Raw genomic sequence first — 21,003 nt, forward strand, 5'->3', positions numbered from 1 at the left:
AGTTAAAGAGGTATTGATTTTTAACATGCACGGGGGAAACATTTGCTGCATGCTGACTCTGGAGAGTTATTTGAGGGCCCAATAGTATCTAACTGTAGGCAAATTTAAGGGTAGAGCTCAATTATCTGTGTACAGTACACAGTATGTGGTAGAAATCAGTTGAATGTGCATAATATATACAGTACATGACACTTCGATTCTCTTTCAAATCAAAGAGGCAGATGCTAACAGTCATTATAACACTGCATTTTCATTACTTTAGAAGATGCTTTGAAACAGTAGGAAAAGATTGTAAGTTTGAATACAAAATGGAAGATGTGTCTAATACACACAGCATTTTCCCTGTTCACACAATGATAACTGAGCATGACAAATATTATGCCATACAGTTTATGTTGAAATTAACACTCTAATGGGCATAACAACTACTTCAGGTACAATAGAACTTGATTTGATGAAATAGCATTAAATGTGAGTTCTAAAATAGCTGTGTATGTTCTAATAAAATCCGTGTTTAATATTAATGAAAGAAGTGAAAATAATGTAATCATCATTTTTAACATCCCAGGACTCTGTTTACCTATTTTAAGGGCAGTCATTTTTAAATCATATATTCCAATTTTTATATCATTATAAAAGATTTTAAATTATAACTAAACCATCCCCACTCTCCCTTTCCTTCCTCCAACACCTCCCAGGGACACCCACCTCTCAAATTCATAGACTCTTTTTCTTTCATTGCTATTGCATATACATATATTCCAAAATTGTGGTGGGTTTGTTTGTTTGTTTGTTTGGTGCTAGGAAGGACATGTTATCCTTATAAAGTTTTATCCTTTAGAGAAACAAATAAAAGACATGGGTAAAGCATTGTGTACTGCTCAGTTGGTAGGGCATTGCTTTCAGGCAACAAACCCTGCTGTGTCAACAGATCCTCTCCTTTTCAGTTCACTTGAATACCTGCTTGGAATTGCTTCCACTTAGCATTGTGATACAATGCCCTGCTGATATTGATGCAATCATTACTGCCTCAAAGGAGAGCAATTGTGTATTCAGTTGCTGCCTGCTCAATTGTTTGCTTGGGAGGTCCTCTGTAAGGGATATTTAAAGATATACCATGAAGCCCTGGCTTTGGAACCTTGAAAACAATATTGAGTGATATTATGCAGTATCAACCAATTAATTAAGTTTTCTATTGATAAAATGCCCCAAGTTTGAAATGATTATTAGTGTGTTTGTGTTTGTCTGTATGATTAAACAATATAAACAACTAACGTACATTTCCAAAATTATTTCAAGCAAGCTGATGGATTTATTCATTCTGAAAAGTCCTTAGAAAGATTTCAAGGAGCATAGGGTAACATTGTCCTGAAATCCCAGATATTTAGAACATTAAATATCTTCCTTATGTCTTGGAAGTTGTGACACATAAAGAAGTCAGAGATCTCTACATGAGGCTATGAGATATTCATGAAAGACCTGACCCTGTACTTACTCAGGAACAAGATAATCAAAACAAACTTAAAAAGGTCAACAAGATTTGGTGGGCTAGAGGAGTTGACTGTAGTTCAGATTACAAGCCTCTTCCCACTGTACACTCTGACAATTATGTGGCATACACCTCTACTCTACATAGAGACATATTGACAAGCAACATATAGAGTGGAAAGATGATAAAAGTATGAGACATCAGGACCTCCTTTTCTTAGAAAAGTTAGCACATGCAGAGAACTGTGGTATTATATGATCAAGGAACAACAGAATGCCAGGATTAGACATAAAGACAAATTCTATAAAGATATAAATATTGAATTATTCCAGAATTGAATAAAAACTGAAGCACCTTTGGCCTGAGGATTTTTCTTGGGCACTCTGATCATTAAGAGTTAACAAAATACTGTTTGGAACATGGCAAAATGCCAGGGGTGGCTTGAAGATTTAGTTTTGGTCTAGTATCCTTGAAGAATCCAAAACTACCAGCCTGAGAACAGATGCCTCTAGATTCTTAAAAATTGGGTCATGGGATTAATGAGTAAGAATGATAACTCTATTTACCAATGATGTCAAAACTTAAGGGAAAATGATTGGAAATGATAACTCTGTTCTATTATAGTTTATTAATGATGACTAAAAGATGAGCAAAAGGAAGTGAAACATATGTCCCAAAACAAAAATAAAATGATCTATGTTTTAGAACATCATGAATGTATCCCTGCTTAATAAATTCTGTCTAAATAAAAAAGCACTCTGGCTGCTAGTCAGTCAGGCTGCAAGATTCTCCTGACCACCATGGCCTGGCTCATTTCCTTCCCTCACCAACTCCTTATATCCTCTGCTAGGACCTGTCCCAAAGGGGATGGCTCCCGTCAGGGTAGGACAAGCTGTATGCTTCCTTTCTGTCCATCTTTCCTAAAACAAAACCAAGAAGTGTCCTATGTCTGATTCCTCTCATCCATGTTCTTACATCCATCCATCTTCAGACCCTGCCCTTATCTGGAGCTGAACTCCAGCATAGGCTGTTTCTGGTTTCTGACTACTTTGAATAAAACTGCTATGAACATAGTTGAGCAAGTGTCCTTTGGGTATATATTCTAAAGAGTGCTATAGCTGGGACTTGAGGTAGATCAATCCCTGGTTTTATGAGGAACTGCCATCTTGATATCCATAGTGGCTATACAAGTTTGCAATTCCACCAACTTTGTAGGAGTATTCCTCTTGCTCCACATCCTTTTCAGCATGAGTTTCCACTTGTGTTCTTGATCTTAGCCATTCTGACAGGTGTAAGATAAAATCTCAAAGTAGGTCTGATTTGCATTTTCCTAATGGACAAGGTTGTCGAACGTTTCTTTAAGTGTTTCTTGGCCATTTAAGATTCTTCTACTGAGAATTCTGTTTAGATCTGTGCTCCATTTTTTTTTGGGGGGGGGATTATTTGGTTTTCATTATCTAGTTTCTTGAGTTCTTTATATTTTTTGGACATTAGACCTCTGTCAGATATGGAGTTGGCAAAAATCTTTTCCCATTCCACAGGCTGTTTCTTTGTGTAATTGACCGTGTCCTTTGCCTTATAGGAGCTTTTCAGTTTCATGAGGTCCCATTTATTAATTGTTGATCCTATTGCCCGTCCTATCTGTGTTTTTTTTTTCCCAGAAAGTTTTCTACTGCCCACTGCATCTTCAGAAAACCTTTCTTTTTTCATACCTTTTGATTATCATGTACTGAGGAGACTTTCTTTTCTGGTCCTATTTGGTGTTCTTGTACCTTGACAGAAATCTCCTTCTTTGGGTAAGGGAAACTTACTTCCATGATTTTGTTGAAAATATTTTCTGTGCCTTTGACCTGTGTTTCTTTGCCTTCTTCTGTTCCTATTGCTTTTAGATTTGGTCTGTTCATAGTGTCCCAGATTTTTTGGATGTTTTGTTCCAAAGTTTTCTTAGACTGAAGATTTTCTTGGTCCAAGGTATCCATTTCCTCTCTTATTTCTTCACTGTCTGAGATTCTGTATTCCATCTCATTTATTCTGCTGGTGAGGTTTGCCTCTGACATTCCAGTTCAACTTCCTAAATTTTTCATCTGCAATTTCCATCAGTTTGTGTTTTCTTTATTTATTCAATTTCTACTTCCAGGTCTTGAACTGTTTTGTTCATTTCCTTCCACACAGAGTTTTGTAGGAGATTTATTCGTTTCCTCTTTAATTACCTCTATCATACTCATAAAAGCTGTTTCAATGTTGTTGTCTAAAATAAAAATTGTTATGAGTAGCCCACTAAAGATGATCACTGAGGCAGTTTATAACCAATTGAAAAGTCTTACTCCAAGCCAGGTTGTGATGTCCCATGCCTTTAATCCCATTAGTCCAGAGGGAGGCTGAGGCAGGTGGATCTATGAGTTCAAGCCTAGCCTTGTTACAGAATGAGTTCTAAGAAAGCCAGGGCTACACAGAGAAACCCTGTCTTGGGGAGAATAAGGGGAGGAAAGAAAGTCTTATTCTAACTGGCTTGGAGCATATTTGGGAACCTAGTTGTGACCCTGGGTGTCAAGAGCACAGGGTACTGGAAGGCAAAAACCATGCCCTGGCATCTTGCTTGGCAGTTGTGGGGAGGTGGGGCTTCACATAAGCAAGTAGTTTGACAAAAGCTTAGAACGGTGGTTAGCTGAAGAATGTTCCACACAAGCAGTCAGTTTAACAGATGCTAAGAAAAGTTGGCTAGGACATCCTAGCCTTGGGTTCCTAGAGTTTGGTAATTTTCCATGGGATTTTCCATCAAGAAGATCAAATTCTAGTTCAATCTAAAATGGCCTCAGCAAGAATACAAGATGGAGGTGACTTTGCCTTGTCTTACTCTATTTCCCTATATTGCATCTCTCAGGGACCTACTATAGTAAGGTTGCTGGGCTCTAGTTGAGACATTTTGTCCTGGATGTTAATGACTATATTTTTATGGAAATACCTAGGCATTTGAGTTTGGAAAGAAGGTAATCCTAGGTGCTTAAGTCTTGTCTCCACTGGGTGGTTGTTTTGTTCCTTGGTTTCTGAAGGCCTCTCTGGTTCTTAGGAGAATAAGGTGACTATGATTTGTCTTGTAGGAAATTTCTCTGGGATCTTGATAAGTGTGGTCACTGGGATTCTGGGTCAAGTGTTCTAGGTACTGGTATCTAACAGGTAGGAATGAGGAGGGTTGAGGAGGAGGTAAGCTTGGGAATTCCACAGGAAGAAGACAAGATGGGTGTTCCATCTTGGTTTGGTTTATTCCCTATTATTGGGGGTAGAGAGTGAGATGAGACAAAAAGGGCAACTGCTGCACAGCTAGGGATGAGAGGGGGTAGGATTAGAACAGAGGAGTGGAGGGAGAGTGAAGATCTGAGGTTTGCCTAATTGCTTCAGTGGCTTACTTGCTCCTCTGGAAGGCTTGGCTTGTAGGTTCCCAGGAAGAACTTGCTGGGGTTGTGGATTGGAATAAAAGGTTGAGTTGATAGTAAGATTGGACGAAATCTGCATGATCTGTTAGAGATGAGGTAGAGTGGAGGGGAGCAGCAGCAGGTGGTCTGCTACGAGATTGGATTTGGAAGAAAGAAGGGAATGTAGAATTTAAGCTACCAGTTTCCCTATCCTGAATGACCTTCAAGTTTCCAAGGAGTGCCAGGTGTAGATGAGGACTGGGATAAAACAATGAGTTGGAGAAAGAAAGTTTAGAGTGGAAGATCTGTGGGATTGCCCAGAGATAGGGTCAAGGAGGGAAGGGAGGCTGCAGCAGGCGGCCTACTACAGTGCTGAGAACAAGGCTGGGAATTGGATTTGGGGGATAGGAGGGGTAGGAGGGATGGGTGAGTGTAGGTAGAGTTTTCCTGCCTGGCCCACAGTCAGGACAAATCTCTCTCACCCGCCAGTCCCACAGCCTCTCAGACCCGACCAAGTAAACACAGAGACTTATATTGGTTACAAACTGTATGGCCATGGCAGGCTTCTTGCTAACTGTTCTTACAGCTTAAATTAATCCATTTTCATTAATCTATACCTTGCAACATGGTTCGTGGCTTACCAGCATCTTCACATGCTGTTCCTCATCATGGCAGCTGGCAGTGGCTCTCTGACTCAGCCTTCCACTTCCCAGCTTTATTCTCCTCCTTGTTCCGCCTACACTTCCTGCCTAGCCAATGGCCAATCAGTGTTTTATTTATTGACCAATCAGCAACACATTTGCCATACAGAACATCCCACAGCACTTTCCCCCTTTTTTTTTTCAAAAAGGAAGGTTTTAACCTTAACAAAGTAAAATTACATATAATTTGGGAATTTGGGCATAGCTTCTCTTACTACTTCCTGCTGGAGGGGGGCGCTGTATCTTATGGGGACACAAAGAAAATTTTAGGATTATAGAATAGTCCATGAGGCTGTATTGTCTGAGCCAGTTCCCTTCAAACCATTCTGGATATTGGATCATCTGGGCCATGGTGTCATCTGGGGACCTTTCAGGGGGTCTTGGCTGGTCAAATCTGATGTATCTTAATCTGGAACAAATCCATAGCCTCTGGCTTTCTGTAGAAACAAAAGCAGAGACTCTTTTCCAAAGCAAATTTCCTTATATCCAAATTTTGAAGTCAAGGTACCTTTAAAATATACATTTTGGCATAACTCAACAGCTTTTACAATCAAATGTTTTTCTGCAATTAAAAATCCCAAAGACAACACAATCCAGATTCTCTGTGTAATATTCATCTTCACGTTGCTTATTTTTTATATTAATTTTACTGTCTCTTTAAAGACTTTATTTTTTAAAACTATGTATTTGTTTCTATAACTGTATATATCACCTTTTTTGTCTCTTTCAAGCCTACATATATTTTACACACATTTTAAACTATTACATCTGAATCTGTCTTATTGTGAATCTATTACTTTAAGCTGGAGCAGCTGTGGCTGCTGGCTCCGCCCACCTCAGCTTCCCAACATGGCGTGGTACTTTACCACCAACTCTGGGAGCTATCGTGGGTCTATGTTTTTATCCAAGCAGCGTGTAGCCCAGAAACCTGTTTTTTTGTTTTGTACTAGCAAAGGATAAATCCACCATGCAGCTTAATGTGCCACTTGCAGAGGCCTCATTCATGCCATACTGCAGGTCGAGCACACACGCTAGGAACCCACCAGTAGTTCAAACTGGCAGTTGCCGCTCATTTGAGAGAGACAATTAGGAACTGTTTTTAGCTCCATTTTAGAATCTTTTTTCTCAGTTTTTAGGTGGAAACTCTTGCCACCACGTTGGACGCCATTTGTAGATGTAACCAACGGTCTTATCTTCTCTGTGTTTCTTATTTAATAAGACCGTTGGTTACATCTACAGGTGGGGATCTGCAGTTGTCTATTTACTTCTTGGTTAGAGTGGCCTCAGTGTTCCCAGGGAGTGCTTAGTGGAGTTGGGGGCTGGGGTAAAGTAATGAGAGGTGAGAAGGAAGGAGGAGAAGGTCTAAGTGATCAGTTGGGAACTGGGGGACGGGGGCGTGCAGAGAGGAAGAGGAGGCCATAGCATGTCCTATGCTGCAGAGCTGGGGATGAAATTTGGGGATCAGACTTGGAAGAGAAGAGGAGGAAGTGAAGATTTGCCATTAGCCTACCTGCTTCCCTGGCCAGTTTAAATTCTTCTTGTGTAATTTTCTTCATTACATATGTGTTTGTCTTGTGTCCTTTGACATGGTTACATTTCATGGAATTCTTTTCATATCGCCCCACATATCTCAATAAAACTATAATCTGTCTATCTAAGTTTGTGAGAATATACTCCCAATTTTACTATTTTTAAAGCTTTCCTATGTATTCATTTATTTTTATATTTAAATTAAAATATAATTACATCACTTCTCCATTTCCTCTCTCCTTTCAGCCCGTCCTATGTCCTTTCCTTCAACCCTACCTATACCCCCACCACTCTCAAACTGATAGCCTCTTTTGCTTTGATTATTATTATCTTTTATTATTATTAACACACACACATGCACACACACACACACACACACACACACACACACGTGTGTGTGTGTGTCCTTATATGTCCATATATAGTGATAGTTACACATAGATGGGACAAGTGTATAAATCCACCTACAGTGTCCATTGTTTGTTATTTGTCTGCCTATGATTTCAGGGCTGACCACTTTGCATTGAATGATCAGGGCTGTCATCCCCTCCCAGCAGTCGTTAGTCGCCTATAGTCTTTGCCTAGGAGTGGAACAAAGGGAGACATTGTCCGCTTTCCCGTTAGCATGTCTCTAGCTGTTGTCATTGTTCAGGTGCTGTGCATGCAGGCTGTTGCTGTGGCCCTTGCATGCCTCTCAGAGGTTGAGGTTAAATCCTGCTACTAAAGACACATGAAGACACAGGACTCAAAAATTAGAGCTGGATCTAACCTGGAAACTTCATTCTTAAGGTCTAGCTTCTATTGTACCAGAAAGTACTATGCAAACTGTCAAGAGAAGGAAGCAATTAATAATCCTTCTGTTATAGAAAGTATGCAAGATTAAGAAGAGAAAAACTCTATTATAGTACTCATCCATCTCATGAATCCCCAAGATTTGCTGGCCCCAAATAGAACTGCCTTATATACACCATAGGTTGTAGCTAGAGTTTTCTACATACACTGTCATCCTTAAATCTCTTCTGGGGGATGTCTCTGTATGCTGTGGATATATGTTGTTCCCATTGGTTAATAAATAAATGCTTTGGCCTATGGTAAAGCAGCTTAGAGGCAGGCGGGAAATCCAAGGAGAGAGACAAGAAAGAGAAAGGTGGAGTGTGGAGAGAGATGCCAGCCTCCCACCCAAGAAACAAAATGCCAGCAGACCAGTAAGCCAAAGAACACGTGGCAAAACATATATTAATAGAAATGAGTTAATTTAAGGCGTAAGAGCTAGCTAGCAAGAAGTCTGCCATAGACTATACAGTTTGTAAATAATATAAAGCCCCTGAGTGATTATTTTATAAGTGGCTGTTGGACTGCAGGACCAGCTGGGTCTGGAGAAACCCTCCAACTACAAATCTCTTTTAAGTGCAGGCAGCTGTCTGAGTTTGAACAACTTAGACAGGAGACTGCAAGTCTGACCACTTGGGCAGATGGGAAATTTACACAATAAAGATATTGCATAATTATCTTTTATGTATATTAGTGTTGTTCTTTTGGAATAGTTGTTACCCAGGTCCATCTCATCCACCTGGCAGAATTATGCTGTTTCTGATAAGAGCACAAGGGACTCAATGCAGACCAGGACTTAATGATGGTTTTAACCTGAACTACCCCCTTGAGTTGTCCCTTAGAGGCATGTTCTTCGATAATGGGTTAGCCCTAATGTAAGTCAGAGTTCTCTCCTTTTGTTATTGGAATGGAGCCTATTTTGGGTGAATAAACATTAGCAGAAAGTTTTTCAGCAACCCTAACCACAGTTTCTAACAAGTCTTTCTATTGCATTACTTATCTTGCAGTCATATTAGAGGCAGTGCTCTTTTGATAAATTCTACTCTGTATCACAGTGTTTCCTAATCATAATCAAGTTTGTTAGTAAAACCTTTATAGCATCAATTCTACACATCAAGTTTCTCTTCCATCAATCCTACACCAGCTGTCATATCTAGGAGCAACCAAAATGACCAGTGCAGCAAGGTATTCTTAAATTAATAATAAGTGGCATTCATACATTGGTGGTAACCAGCAGCTTTCTTGTTAGAATTAAGGCCCACTCAACAGGTGAGAAACTGTGCCTTGTACTAGGCAACTACCCATGGCTAGTGATGTCATGGATCTTAGAAGAGAATCTACTACTATTAACTACTTTGCTGGACCAACAACATTCCTTAAGTACACTATAAATCTTATCCTTACTCACAAGTAAGTATTGCTATCACTTTTCATCAAAGAAACTTCTCTCAATAGCAAATGGAGACTACTACAGAAAACCACAACTGATACACAGTAAAATTTTTCTTTTTTGAGGGCAGTAATTATTAATTACTAATTTTTAATTCTTCAATATTATATTTACATAAAGATGATTTGGAAGTTTTCTTAAGGAGAAACATGTTTGCTTGGTCATGAAAAATAATCTATCATTTCTTAGATTAGTGTTATGAATCCTCTTGACTCTTCTTCAGAAGCAATATGAAGAACAATCTATGAAATAATAAATAAGTTTCCAAGAATTCAAAATTTTATGTAATGACTGAATGAACTCTTTGTAAAGGCTAGAAATAATAATGTTGAGTTTCTGACAGGAAGTTCACAAATCACTTGTCAGTTAAGTCGAGCAAGGTTATTTTTCTTACTTTCATTATTTCAATCCTTCCTGAAGATAATACATAAGTCAAGGGTCTTTTCTTGTCTTTCTATATTTTGGTATCTTTGCTTCATAAAAATTGACAGGGGCAGAAAATAATCAAGACATGTTCTAATATCCTTGATTCCCACAAATGAGATTTTCAAACAAAACATTCATTTTAGATAAAACTGAAAGATTATATTAAATGTGGAATTAGAAAAAGTTTTATAAAAGACTCTGATGAAAAATTGTTGAGTTATTAAATCAAAGTCAGTGAGAGGGCACCAAATATTTAATGGAATCATAATAGTAAAAGTTTGCATTTAGACTACTCCATCACTGTTAATTTTAGATATTTTGTAAAGCTAGTAAAATAGAGATTATCTTGTTTCTTTTGGGTTGTAACTGAAAAATAATTGAGAAAATCATGTATATTATTTTAAATTAGCAATTCAGGATTCTGTCCATTACATGAGAAACCTAGCAAATATTTTTCTTTAAATCCTTATGTTGTGGACATAAATGAAAAGAACTGGTCTAGCTTAGTGGGGAAAGCATTTGGCACACCATGATTGACTTTGTGTGCTCATAGCCAAAAGCACCATTCTGGGTGACCTATTTCAAGTGTCTGCAATCCCAACATGTACTTAATGGAAGATGGGCAGTAGAGAGTACAGTCTCTTAAAGTGCCTGGGCCAGCAAGGTAGTGTTACTCAGCATCAAAAACAGGGCAATGGTTGGGTACAAGTCATCTGAGGGGAAATGGAAAAATGGGTGCAATTCTAATTAGTAATGAGTTTATGAGAAGGAAGTGAGGAGTGTTAAGTAAAAGTAAGGATGCCCAAAAAAGTCATAAGAAATCATATTATTATCTATTTCAAAAAATCTACAATGCATATAAGTCTGTGTATTATTATAAACACATAGTTTAAAGGAAAAATTTTCATCTGAACTGACAATTATTCTTCCAAAAGCTAAAGACCACAACAAAAACCACACCACCAAGCATGACAGGCACTCTTTTGAGTTGTTGGTCAGGTTGTTCAAGAGACTCACAAAACAGAGCCTATTGCTACTGTCCTTGATTGCCAGCAGAGTAAAGGTAAGTCCCTATAGTTGAAGACTCTAGACACTTCAGACACCAGGCCTAGAGGCCCCTGATCTGGAATTGACTTGAGTCCCCCCTCCCTGTGGAACAGTTTTCATGACACCAGAAGGTGCCAAACAAGTTTCCAAAGCAATGAAACAACCAAGAGTCCTACTCAGTCCTAACACCTAAGAACTGCAACAATAACCAGTATGGAATGATAGCTCTAAGGGCACAGTAGTGGTATACATACCTTGACAGTAACAAACAGCCTTTCTAATTGGACTTAAGACCCATTCAACTACAAAAAAATCATGCCTGATAATGGAAACCTAGCTAACTAACCAGGATTAGTAAAATCATGGATCTTGGAGGGGAACTTCCAACAACCACTTGACCAAATAAGTATAGCCCCTAACTATAAGCTAAGCATTTGTCCTTATATTTTCAGATAAATATAGTTGTCACCTCTCACCAAGGAAACTTTTTGTCTCAGCAGAGATCATTACAGAAAACCACAACTGTGTATCTGATTAATACACACAATTGTGTAACATAGTCACAATGAATACATTTCTATAACATCTCCTGTACCTAATTATGACCCAGGGGACATTGAGAAAGATGGGACAGAAAGGTAATAAGAGCCAAAGGATCAGGGTGTTTGCTGTAAGATTGTGTCTACTATTAATGTCAGAAGACGTATCCATGCATTCTTAACAAAATAACTACATAAATATGAGTTCAACAAGGTCAACAACAATAAACAAATTGGATGGGTGAAAACCCTGGAGGCTCCGACCATACACACAGACTTACAGGCAACGAAAAAATGCTGGGAATGGGAGAAATAGTGTTCCCAGGGAAGAGCACACCAACTGGTTATCGAAGACCAAATGATTAATCCTGAAAACATACAAGTAGCATTATATAGACTGAACAGTTTGTTTTTAAAAATATGAATGTGTATTCATATATGTATATGCATGCAATAGCAATTCATGAAAAAGAGAGGCAATGAATTTTACAAAGAACAAGGAGGTATATATGGAAGAGTTTGGAGAGAAGACGATGAATGAGGAAGTGACATGATTGTGGTGGTATTGTGTTCCCCAAAATATTGTGCACCCTAAAAAACTTATCTGGGGTCAGAGAACAGAACAGCCGCTAGATACAAAGGCTAGAAAATGGTGGCATTCACGCCTTTAATCTTAGCATTCCAGAGGCAGAAATCCCTCTGGATCTCTGTGAGTTCAAGGCCACATTGGAAACAGCCAGGCATGGTGACTCACACCTTTAATGCCAGAAAGTGAGCCTTTAATCCCAGGAAGTGATGGCAGAAAGCAAAAAGGTATATAAGGCATGAAGACCAGAAACTAGAAGCATTTGGCTGTTTAAGCATTTAGGCTTTTGAGCAACAGCTCAGCTGAGATCCATTTGGATGAGGACTCAGAAGTTTCCAGTCTGAGGAAACAGAATCAGCTGAGGAATTGGCAAGGTGAGATAGCTGTGGCATGTTCTGCTTCTCTGATCTTCCAGCATTCCCCCCAATAACTGGCCTTGGGTTTGTTTTTTATTTAATTAAAATAACACCTTTTAAGATTCCTGCTACACATGATGATATTTTAATCTCAAAAATAAAAGAAATAATAAAAAAGACTGTTCCAAACATGATGCAGAGGTGATCTCCATACACACTCATTGCTGACCAAGGCCCAGAGTCATAAGCACACTAACAAGTATGAACACCTACACATATACCTTACATTCACAGTAGCACATGAAATGGAAAAAAAAAAAGAGCTTCATTCCATCTTGTTTTAGTGACTGCATAAAAGGATAATCAAACCCTATGTACCTAAGACAGATAAGACATGATCTCCAACAAGTTGGGATAATATGCAGTTCTATCCCTTCTGTACATGGAATTAGATACTTGTCTGTAAATCTGTATTTAATGGTATTTTTTGTAATGTTTCATATTATGAAGTTAGTAGTAATCTATCACAGAAACTTTCTTTAAAGGTAAGAAACTATGATAAACACAGAATTCTAAACAGAAAAAACTTCCTTAGACCAAATTACAATATGTGAATTTAATAAACCATAATTAAGTATCGTCTTTGCAATGGACCTAAATTGTTTTTTGGCAATCACTCTTGACACAACCCTAATATCTTCAGACAAACCAGTAAAATTTGGAGAAATCTTGACTACCAGAGGAATCCACTTTCCCAGTCCTTACAGAATGCTAGATAATAGTAAATTACAGAGAAATGAATTTTCTCCTATGTGGTTATAGCTGTCACATTTTCCCTGCTTGCTTCTGCGTATTATTGTACACATAATTATTTTGTAATAATTTATTTAAGTAAGTTGCACAGAGAGAGAAAGGTTTAGATAATTTGAAGTCCTGGAGTTGAGCTGAACATATAGTCAGTGTAAAGTTCTCCTCAGGAGCCTCATTGTCTCATTCTTGGTCATAATAGGACAATTTCTAGTTTCTTGTTTATAAATATGATATTAGCTGTAATTTTTGTAAACATTATTCATAAAGCTTATGAAAGGTCTTCTTAGTCTTTTCTTTTTATTTTATTTATTCTTCTCTCAGGCAATAATCCTGACCATATCCTCCCCTCTCTCCACTCCTCCCAGTCACTCCGCCCACCACCTCTCTTCTCTCCCAGATCTACTACTTGCCCCCCTCATCTTCATAAAAGAACAGTCCTTCCAGGGACATCAACTGAACCCAGCAAAAGGCAGAGGGATGGAGGTTTTTTCATTCATAATTCGATAACAGTTTTTTTGAATGTGTCATGAATTGACGTTTGCCTTTGTCTGAAGTTTCCCATGCATTTGTTGATAATCTCAAGATTTTCTGTTTTAATTCATTAGTGTGACAGATCAAATTCACCTATTTTGAAAGGAGGCCTTACATCACTGGTAATAAACCGCACTCTATATTGGTATATATTTCTTTTATGGAGTGTTGGAGGTCATTTACTAATATGTGTCCAGGACTTGTACGCAGCTATGAAAGACATTGACATGTACTTTTCTTTCCACACCTTATGTTGGTAGTAGAGTTATGCCAGCCTTATAGACTGAATTTGCAGTTGTTTTCTTTATTCTTCTGACAGAAATTTCAAACAGTTAGCCCCATATCTTTCTTATATGCACATTTAAACATACCAGTGAGGTCATCTGAACCTGTTCTTTCTCTTTTTTTTATGTATATATGCATAAAAATATACATATATTTCTCTTTAGTAGATGCTGTTCTACTTTTATATTTGTGGTATGTTGTACTTTTCAACATACCACATTTCATTTCATCTAGGTTATTGAATGAACAGTCATGTATCATTTGCAGCATCACTCAGTTATTCCTCTAATGGCCTGGCATCCACAGTGATATCCATGCTGCATTTTTTATATTAATTATAATCATTTTGTCTACTTTTTTAGACTAGAAGCTTATCAGTTTTATCAGTCTCTTATCAAACTAGCTGTTGGAGTCATTGATTTCTTGTTTACATTTCTTGTGATTTCTACTCAAAATGTGTTATTTTTCGTTTTCTTTGCCTTTCTTTGGATTTCATTTGTTCTTTTTCTCTGTCTTTTCTAATGTGTAAGCTTAGCACACTAATTCACACATTTTTCTTTCTGTGCATTTACTATTGTAATCCCTTTTAAGGACAGCTTTGGGATAATCATTTTATGTTGTTAATACAAATATTTTGAAATTTTCATCTGAAATGTTTTTCTTCGCTTATGCCATTCAGCAGTTATCCTGCTGTTGACTTGTACTTTAGATGTATTGTTTGAGTTTATTACTATATGACCTCGATGACTTAAGTATTATAAGTTAATTTTTCCAGTTCATAATGTGGAGTGTGTGGATGGTAAGTCCCATGGAAGTTTGACCCTAGTGGGCCTCGTGTTGCAGCATTAGTCAGATTCTTACTGTACTCACAAAATATTTGAGTAAAACTATTTAAGAAAAAAAATTATTTTGGTTCACAATTTAAGAGGTCCCAGTTCCTGGTATGCTGGCTGCACTATTTCTGGTCCTATGCTGAGAAAGAGAGGTACGCAGGCAAAAGCAACATGAAAAGGAGCTGCTTACCTCGAGGAAGCCAGGAAGCATAGTCAAAAGGAGCAGAGGAAACTGCTGATAAGATAAACCCTCTGACAGCACGAACCCATGGACCTACCTCCTACCGGTCCTACCTCCTCCTAGTCCATACTACTGTGAATTAGCAATGAATCAATGCACTGAGGAACTTAAAGGTTTTTAAGCAGCTGAATACTGCCATTGGACTCAAGCCTCAAACAAACGAGCCATCAAAGTCATTTTATGTCTCAAACTACAATAGCTGTTTTGGGTAAAGTTATTATACACACCAAGGAGAGCCAGTTTTCTTGTGCTGTGCTGTTCAGTTAGGTCTTTGCTAATTTCATGTCCTGCTGTGTAATTCTCCAACTATAATAACTTTTCTATCTTTTGCTTCTCATAATTTTATCCAACATTTTGCCATCATTAGGGACATACCTAGCAAAGGGTTGTTTTCTTTTTTTAATGGCTTTTTGAGCATTTAACCTTCTGTCACACTCTACCACACCTATTTGTCTCTGACAGTTCTTTCATGTCAAAACAACGTGGACACTCTACTCTTCTTTAGACAGAGGTTTGCATGGTGCATCTTTCTCCATCCCTTTTCTTCTACCCCATGCATTTATACAGAATGACGTGCCTATAGGTGACATGTAGTTGATTTTTAGACCCACCATGGTAGTCTCTTTTATAGGTATTGTTTTAGGCCAGTTATTTGAGTGGGAATTATTGATACATTAATCATGGTATTGTTTCACTTCACTACAGGTTGTATTTCTTGCTGTTATTGTTTGTTTCCTTTTCTATTCTCACCATTTTTTTCCTGCCATCCTTGTTGAGATTACTTTTAGAATTCCAGCTTCTCATTCTTCTTAGTATTTCAATTATATTTCATTTTACTTGTGTTTTAACTTACATCCTTAGGATGTATGATGCCTATTTACTACATATCCAAGGCTACTTCTAAATGCCATGCTGTGGATAGGGGCAGGGCTCACAAGGTCCCACCATTAACCGAGGAGGTATTGGCAGCTGATAGTTGCTGAGGAAAGGTGACTCATGCTTATTCGGTAGTGTGGCCACACAGCATCTCATATTCCAGAGGATTGGGTACAGTCACAAAGGTGGGAAGGGGACCTGTTAGGAGAAAATCTTGGGGGAGTTGGAGGAGGAAATGAGTTGGATATTATATTCCATCTTATGCATGTATTAAATCTCAAAGCATAGTTTTAAAAAGGAAAATCCACCAAGTGTCACGCTACTTTTTCCATGACAGAGACCATCTAAGCAGATGCACATCCTCCTGTTCCTTTACCTACATCACTGATGTCAGCGCTTGGCTTATCCTTAGCCTACATGCAGGGACTGTGTGTTTGTTGTGACTATTTACACAGAAGATCTATTCAGTTAGCTAAGTATAAGCATTCTGTTTTACTTTTTCCTCTTCCTTCCTAAACTCCTTTCTTATGTAGATGTGAATTCTTTGCCTTTATTGTTGCTTTTCTCTGAAGATTTAAAGAAAAATATCTTCTAAGTAGAGTTACTGTTACTGGTTATTTTGTATGCCCTAGAAAGTCTTTATTTTGTTTCTCTAGCTCAATTTGGATGCAAAACCCCTTTATTTCCATGGGTAAAGGATATTTTTACTATTTTTTTAATTGATTAAGTGTGTTCTCTGACAATTTCACACATTTGCATAATATAGGTTGACCATTCATATATCACATCTTCCTGACAACCCATCTACCCACCTTTCTCCTCCAAAATCTCTTTTGCCCACTCCTGTTCATTTTGTTTAGTGACCAAGTGAGCTTAGCTAGGGTTGCTTTTTTGATCAGCAGTGGGTACAGAGTAGGGGACAATGTTCTCCCTTTCCTAGAGTCTATCTATAGCCAGCAGTCAGGGGTGAGGCCATTCATGATCTCTTCCTTCTTCCATAACTGACTAATGAAAGGCTAGTCTTGTTTGGGATCTGTATAAGAAGGCAAAGTTGTTACCAGATGTAGACCACAGCCAAATATTAGGCTGATTTCAGGCAACCTTGTAGAAGAGGGGGAGACAGGATTATAGGAGACAGAAGGGTCAAGAACACCACACACACACACACACACACACACACACACACACACACACACACACACACACACACACACAAAACAAACAAACAAACACCTCACAGAATCAACTAACCTAGGTGCATAGGGGCTCAAGAGACTGAACTGACTAACTGACTACAGGGAGTCTGCATGGGACTGACCTAGGCATTCTGCATATATGTTACAGTTGTGTAGCTTGGTCCTCTTGTGGGCCTCCTATTAGCAGGAACAGGGCCTGTCTCTAACTCTTTTACTGGCTTTTGGGACCCTAATCCCCAGTCACCTCAGTACATGGCGGAGGTGGGGGGTGTGCTTAGTCTTACTGCAACTTGATATGCCATGTTTTGTTGATAATCATGGGAGACCTGCCCTTTCCTAAACAGAAATGGAGGAGTGGATTGGTTTGGGAAATGAGGGAGGGAGTAGGAGTGAGGGAATGGGAGGGGAGGAAGGAGGGGAAACTGTGGCAGGGATGTAAAATAAACAAATAATCAATAAATTTAATAAAAAGAAAAGAAACCAAAGTTGTGAGTTCATAATTGCAATGGTTGTTTCGAAGCCTACATGTAGATGTAATTCTAAACGGTCTTATTAAATAAGAAACACAGAGCCAAATAAAGAGTTAAAAGCCCAGAGATCCAACAGTAGCCAAGAGCTAAGACCACCTTATCTTACCACTCGATGCCTTCCTTCCCCTGAGAGAGAGACCTTCTCCCTGTGTCCTGTCTTTTTATTGCTTTTCTGTTCTGCTTTCTCATTGGTTCTAAACCCAACCATATGACTTCGTCACTTCCTGTCTATACAGACCTCCAGGACTCTGTGGTTGGTACTGGAATTAAAGGCGCATGTAACCATGCTGGCTGTGTCCTTGAACACACAGAGACTTTGCCTGCCATGTGATCGGATTAAGAGCATGTGCTACCACTACCAGACTTCTGCTTAATGGCTTGCTCTTAGCTCTGATCCCCAGGCAACTTTATTTATTAACATACAAATAAAAACTCACATTTCAGCACAAATGAAGTATCACCATACCTACAGGATACCACGTTGTCTTATCTCCCCATTCTTTCTCTTCAGTGTTGTCTGAGCCTTACAGGGGGCTTAGCCATCAGCCAGTGCTTATTCTCACTTATTCTCAGCACCTTAATCAGCCATGCATCTCTGCATTCACCATCCTTCACTGAAGAGAGACCTTTTTCATCAAAACTAACATGCACATTTGTCTATGGGTGTACACATGCATATTTATGGCAATTTGATGCTGTCAGTTTAGTTAATCAAACTTGAAGTGTTCAAGTTTATGGTACTTAAGTGGACTCTAGCTTCAAACTTCTGTTATTAGAAGTGTGACATTCCCTTTCATATGCTGGCAATTGTGCTTACACCGATATTTCACAGAGATTTTCTTTTAAAAGAATTATTTATTTATTATGTATACAGTGTTCTGCCTACATGTATGCCTGCAGACCAGAAGAGGGCACCAGACCTCATTGCAGATGGTTGTGAGCCACCATGTGGTTGCTGGGAATTGAACTCAGGACCTCAGGAAGAGCAGCCAGCCAGTGCTCTTAACCTCTGAATCATCTCCCCAGCCCCACGGAGATGTTTTTTAAGGGACATTTTTTAACAGGCTTACTAATACAACTTCTTTTGCCCTTTCTTCCTAGTCCTTAGCACAATCAAATATATTCAATGTTAGATATACTTTTTTAGTGATGCTAAAATTATTCCTAATTTCCAAAAATTGTAAGTATTTTAGAAAATAGATATAGATGTCTTAGTTCATAGAAGAGCATAACAGTGACCATGTGAAGTGTAGACATTCCAACAGAAATGACTCAATCTTACCAGAAATAAAAGAGTAGTCCACAGAAGACTGCTGGCCAAAACAACAGTGATTGTTATTAATGCAAGCTTGGACAAGAGGTTTACTGGACACATTGATCATTATCTAATACAGCAAGATATTACACATTTACTTGTTAAATGATGTTTTATAGTAATTTTTAAAACGTTATATTACAATTTTGTTTAGATTTAGGTTCAATTTTATCTTTTCTTACCTGTGGGAAATATATATATGTGTGTGTGTGTGTGTGTGTGTGTGTGTGTGTGTGTGTGTGTAAAAGCTTAGTATAAATCTGTACAAATAACCTAAAGAACCTTGAAAAGCTAATTGTGTAGGCAAGATGTTATGAACTCTGTGATAAGCAAATTCATGTGATAGTGACTGGTTGTCTTGGAGATGAAATAGTCAGGGCCACATCTGAAAACAATTCAGAGCTTTGCCACAGCAAAGCCTTTCAAACATTGTTGTTCTAAATGTGACACAGATTTGTAAAACAATAGACCATTGAAAAAGGGATAAGTATCTCCTCTGAATTTTGTTTATGTATGTAACCAATTTAATCCAAGATCTTGAGTCTCCATACAATTTAGTTATGTTATTTCTGTCTAACAGGGAAATAAAAGATCATTATTGTTAATATGCCTAAAGAAAGAAATGTTAGTATTTAAAAAATCTGAAATTAGATTGAAAACACCAGTAGGTCCACTTGACTTATTTTTTTAAATATGGCACTCTTGTGGTAGGGGTGAAGTGGAAAACTCAGTGTGGAATATTTTTGAGAATAGCCTTCTCTTGTCCATTAAAATACTCAACAACATGATGGCAATGTGTGTGTGACGAGAGGAAATTAATACTATCTAAATATTTCCTGAATTATATCATTTTATCGTCAATAAGGGAGGAAGTGTAAAGCTGTTTTTCAGACATTAGACTCTGGTTCTTAATAACAGAGCTAGAGAGGCAGTAAGTCCAGAAAGTGGTTTCTTAGAAAATTATCTCATTGTGGGGGGAAGTAATGTTTTACAGGATTCTAATATGCTGTGGAAGGACCGACGAAGATTCTGACAGTAACTCTTGTCAGACTAGGAGCCCTCCATAACTGCATCTGCAATGTGTGACAGGGCTTATATCACCAAATTTCGACCACAGCTCTGATAATTATTTATAAAGAACTCCTACCTTTTCTCTCTGAACAAATGCAATATCTGATGGACTAACTCATTCCCCACCACTCTCTGAGGAATGTCTAATCACCTGCTTTGCGTTTAGTAACAATCTTGTTAAACAGCTTAGACAGAACCTCCTCTTATCTCTGCTGCATCCTGTCAGTAACTTTACATTTATTGATCCTTACCCTGAAACTGCTCATTGTCTATAAATCCCCACTGGCTTTTGTTGTGTTCAGAATTGAATCTGCTTCTACACTGGGTTTTATCTTCCTCGGTTGCTATACTTCCTAATTACTGTCTACTTTTAATATTTTATTATCCAACCCTGATTTTCTTTAACAGAGAGAAAACAGCAATAACAAACACCTGACAAGAAAAATCAAAGAGTTCAACCAATGATGAGAATGGGGATAATTGTGTCCAAACAAACAAACGAAGAAAAGACGTGAGGAGAAAACACTGAAACCTGACACAAAGTCAATCAGAAGTTCCATTTCTTAGACTTTTTTTTCTCTGTCATTGATGGGAACATGGGCATGGATGCTCCTTCTCCTATTGTGAGAGTTCACACTACATTAATCACTCTTTGGACAGCTGTATATGCAGCAGTTGCATTACATCCTCTGACGAGTAAAGATTCATGCAGTGATTCTAGATTTATTGAAGCAGACTTCCACAAGAGACAACATAAACTTGTTATAATTTAGCATGTTTCAATTGAAATAGAATTACATTACTTTGCTACATCCTTCCCTTACCACAAATTCTACCCGTAGCCCTCTCTCAATTTCTTAGCACATTTTCATTGATTATTTTTGTTTTACAGCATATATTTGTATATGCATACATGCATGTGCACAATTATATTTAAAAACAACCTGCTG

Source organism: Peromyscus californicus, unplaced genomic scaffold, assembly GCF_007827085.1.
Source record: "Peromyscus californicus insignis strain IS unplaced genomic scaffold, ASM782708v3 Scaffold_23__1_contigs__length_62951481, whole genome shotgun sequence".
NCBI classification, from domain to species: Eukaryota; Metazoa; Chordata; class Mammalia; order Rodentia; family Cricetidae; genus Peromyscus; species Peromyscus californicus.